This window comes from Mus caroli, chromosome 6 (assembly GCF_900094665.2).
Source record: "Mus caroli chromosome 6, CAROLI_EIJ_v1.1, whole genome shotgun sequence".
NCBI classification, from domain to species: Eukaryota; Metazoa; Chordata; class Mammalia; order Rodentia; family Muridae; genus Mus; species Mus caroli.
In genome coordinates, this window is record NC_034575.1 from 114550017 (window position 1) to 114554679 (window position 4663).

A 4663-nucleotide genomic window follows, 5' to 3' on the forward strand; every position below is an offset into this window, starting at 1 on the left:
GTGGGCCAAGCATATTTAAACCACCACACAAATTCAAATTATTGTACTAACAAGACTAACAACCCAAAAGAGAAACTGATTTCCACAGTAAAATATAGCTCCTTATTAGGTCATTTCAAAGTTTCTAGTAATATTTTTTTTTTTTTTTGAAACATGTAGACCAGACTGGCCTGGAATTCACAGAGATCCACCTCCTCTGCCTCCCAAGTGCTGGGGTTAAAGGTGTGTGCCGCCATGCTTGGCCTTCTAGTAACACTTATTTGTGGTTAGCATGCTTGAGTGCCACCGTGCTTGGCTCATCTTTCTTACGGGTTCGTGTAGGGCAGTTTTGCTGGTGACAAATGCCCTGCCTCTGTTTACCAGAAAGGAGTTGTTGCCTTCCTCTGGATGGATGATCTCAGCAGGTGCAGAACTTGAGGTTGACAGGCTGCTTTCTCTCAGTCCCGGAAATAATCCTCTCCACTCTCTCTTCCTTGCCTGCCCAGTCCCTGAGCAGTCAGAAGCAATTCTCAGTATTTGGTCTTCTTTCAGGATTGTTTCTTTTTCTTCTATTTCCTGTTATTTAAAAACGTTTTCTTTGGGGGCATTCATCGTGCTTGAAACACCGTGAGCTTCCTGGATCTGTGGTTTTGTGTCTGATGTGACCTTGCAGAAATTCTCAGCGGCGTTGTTTTAAATACCTCCTCCCCCTCTCATGTCCTTTTGGTGTCCCTGTCACACATGTTAGCAGCCTGCAGTACTTGTCTCACAGTGCTATTTTTAGTGGGGAGTCCCAGACAGGGTCTCACTGTGTAGCCTTGGCTGGCCTGGAACTCACTCTGTAGACCAGGGTAACCTAACTCATAGAGATCCTCCTGCCTCTGCCCCTGGAGTGCTGAGACTGAAGGTGTGCGCCACACCTGGTTGTCTCATGGTTTTTATTCTCACCTCCTTCTCCGGAACTTTTTCTCCTCCCAGATTTTCAGCACCTGCGGTTTCTCCTGGTGCACCCTTCACTCGGAGACTCTCCTTCGCTGTGTCCACTGAAGGTGCTCCTTGCCTCTGTTAAGTGGTTTTGCTGTGTGGCATTTGCTGTTCTGTCTCTCTCTCTCTCTCTCTCTCTCTCTCTCTCTCTCTCTCTCTCTCTCTCTCACACACATTGCTCATCTGTTCTTACAAGCTGCCAAACTTCCCATCAGAGTTTTAAATTCCCAATCTGTTAGAGCCAACATCCCTGTTAAAGCCAAGTCTGGTTCATGCTTACTCCGTCTCATTATTTGAGTTCTAGTCTGTCTTGCAGTTTTTTTCTTCACAGCCAGACATGACTGATCCATTTCCTATGACTATAACAGGATACCTAGGACTGAGTAATGTATAAAGGAAAGAAGTTCCTTCCAGCTCCAGTTTCCGGAGAGCGGAACGCAATGATCGAGTACCGAATCTGGNGAGGTNTTTCTTGCTTCACAGTAGAAAGCAGGACAGGATCGCACACACAGGAGACAGAATGGAAAGAGTGGGCAGGGCCCCTCAGTCCTGCATCGCTGTGCTTTCANACTTGTTTTCTGTTTTTGTTACAACTAAGATTTTTGTGGGAAACTAGCCATGTCACAAAGCCACTCTTTCTTTTAGGAGACTTAGAGTAAATCTGGCCCCTCATAATGTTGGACTGAGCATGCCCACCAGTGCTTATAACTACCATATTTCCTTTTTTGAACTATGATCTTAAATTGAACATGCTCAGGAACGTACCAACCACTAATGTCCTTTCCCATAAAGATTCCCAAATGAAAAGTCCCCATGCTTCCTCTCCTTGGAGAGGCACCACTTTGGAGGTGGCTCCAATGCCCCCTTCACTTGCATTTCTCCTCCCTTCCCTCCTGGGAAGGCTTCTGGGTTTTGAACTTGCTAAGATGAGATGCATTTGTGCTGGGTCACATGACCTGCTTGTCAGGGACTGATCCCGATGGGCCAGAGCAGGTACTCACGGGGAACAGCATTATTACCCTGGGACTCTATGCCTCTGGGACCCACCTCCCAGCAGAGCCACCCTAAGGAATTAAATCCCAACATATAAATTCCTGGNGGTGTGGAGAAAGACCCCCATAGGCTCATGAAATTGAATACTTTGTCCTCAGTTGGTGACACTGTATGCATGTGTGTGATGGGGGGCGGGAGCACAGGGGTGGTTGTGGAACCTTAGAAGGTAGAGCCTTGCAGAAAGAAGAGCATCACCAGTGGGGTGGGTTTACCCTATTTTCAGTTTGCAGCAGAAGGCATTCAACTTCCTGCTCCACTGTCTTCCACCCATGACAGACTCTCCCCTCTGAGTCCATGAGCCAAAATAAATGTGTCTGTAAGTTGCTTTGGGTCCCAGTGTCTCATCACCCCAACAAAGGGTAACTGATACAGGTGAACATACTCAAAGTAGTAACTGAGTGAAGGAAACTGTTGCATAGAGGCATCCAGTAACATGGTGGTATGTGCAGGGTGGGGGTTGGGTTGTGGGACGACGGGGAGGAGCACCCCACATCCCCATGATGANTGTTTTGGGGAGCCTGTGTCCCGGACTNTCAACGTCACAAGTGCTCTGCAGTATTTGCTGGGGGCGAGGAGTGGAGGGGGGACAGAGTTGTGATTGCCAAGCTCTTTACAGGATGGATAGGAAATGAGACCTTCTACCCTTCATCTTAAATATGTGTGAGTGTCTGTGTTTACACACACACGCACACACAAAGAATGATGATCCCTATCATTGCTGAGGAAGAAAAATACAATTACACCGTGGTAGCTGCACACAAGGAATTCACAAATCCCCCTAGAAAACACACCTGGATGGCCTGTCTCCTCATGCCCCTNNAGGCAGGGGAAGGACTCTATTTCAGACCCTGTTCCTCCATCACCGGACAAATCATTATCACTCGCTAAGGATGTCTGCTGAGCTCCTAGATGTGAAGGAAATTCACAAAGATGCTCGGCCTTCCCCAGGGGGGCAGGGCTCTTCCCATTTGAACAGGAACATACGCCTTGTTCTTTTTTTACACACTGTTTGGGTCTGCAGCCGAGTTTCTCACTATGTCTCTCTGGTCCAGAGGAGTCGTCTTCTCCGTTTATGAACTGGGTTGAATCGTTTCACTTCCACGAGCCAGGGGATACTTTATGGAGGATGAAGAATTAAAGAGGCCTTGGGGCGGTGAGGAAGGAAGTGGGAAGGCCCATGACGTGGCTGAGCAGCCAGGCCAGGCCTCTTCAGGATGGGAGAAAGCTGAAGGCGGTGATTAGTTGGTCTGGCTTGGAAGGTGGGAGACCTTCCTTGATGATCATGGAAAAGTTGCCGGGACATTTCAAGAACAGGAGAACTAGACAAGAAAAAGGCCTATTTAGGCTCTGACTTTATCTAATGAAGTCCACTGCCAATTTTACCTTCTCCTTGCTGCTGAAGACCTAGGGATCTATTTTTCTGAATGTTGCTATGTATGTCTAAATCTGGGACAACACCGCACATCCTCTAGTTGCCTCAGAGATCCTTCTTAGCTGTGCTCTTTTAAGGGTCCCAGGGCACAGTTTGTCTGTAGATGACCCTGGCTAACAGCACACCTAACAGTACAGACACTGATAGGTAGGTGTTACAGTGGATCAAAGGTATTTCAGTGAATTGTACCTGTTACAGTGGCTCACAGATGTTACAGTGGCTCACAGGTGTTACTGTGGCTCACAGATGTTACAGTGGCTCACAGGTGTTACANTGACTCACAGGTGCTATAGTGACTCACAGGTGTTACAGTGGCTCACAGGTGTTACAGTGGCTTACAGGATCACAGGTGTTACAGTGGATCACAGATATTTCAGTGGATCAAAGATGTTACAGTGGATCACAGGTGTTACAGTGAATAGCAGGAGTGGATCAAAGTGTTACAGTGGATCACAAAGGCTCAGCAATAATTTTCTCGTTTAGTAGTTTTCAACTTTCCCCCAAAGAGCTGAAATTTTCACATAATCATGTTTTGACATAAAAGGACCAAAACCATTTACTCAGCTGAATGTTGGGGAGAGGAAGGGACCTCTACTCCCTGTTAAGTAAGAACTGTCTCGAAGTTCAGTCTCAAAAACTGTACTTTGCAGGTATGCTGTTTTAGGAGACAGGGACAAGAAGGTCACAGGTTCAAGGCCAGTATGGGCTACACAGCAGGACCATATGTAGACAAAATGCCTATGCCTCCATTCACCCCTCTGTGTTGACAAGTGCACAAAGGGCTCAGATAAATGGTCAGGGCCAGAAACCTGGGGACAAACCCTACTTTTGATCTGTATTCTTCCATTCTCTCTACTATAGCANGCTATCTCTGTGGCTCTCCTCTGCGCTCATGGGACTACAACGTGGCAACGGTAAGCCACAGAAATGAGTGACTCAGTGCTCTCCCCTTGCCAGTCGCTTCCTGAGTCAGGGAGGGCTACTTCTTTCTGCCACATTAGCTNCAATTGGCGAGTCCAAATTCCTCTTGGCGGAGTAATATAGGTCAGATTCCATTAAGCATATATCACTACAATGAAAACACGTTTTAAAATGCAAACGCGGCCAGGATCTACTTAATTAGCCAAAGTTTAACAGTGGCCTAGATGAAAATATAGATGGTGTTCGGGATTTTGTGGTGCGAGTCTATATTGTATCTGTTTGCCTCCAGCATCA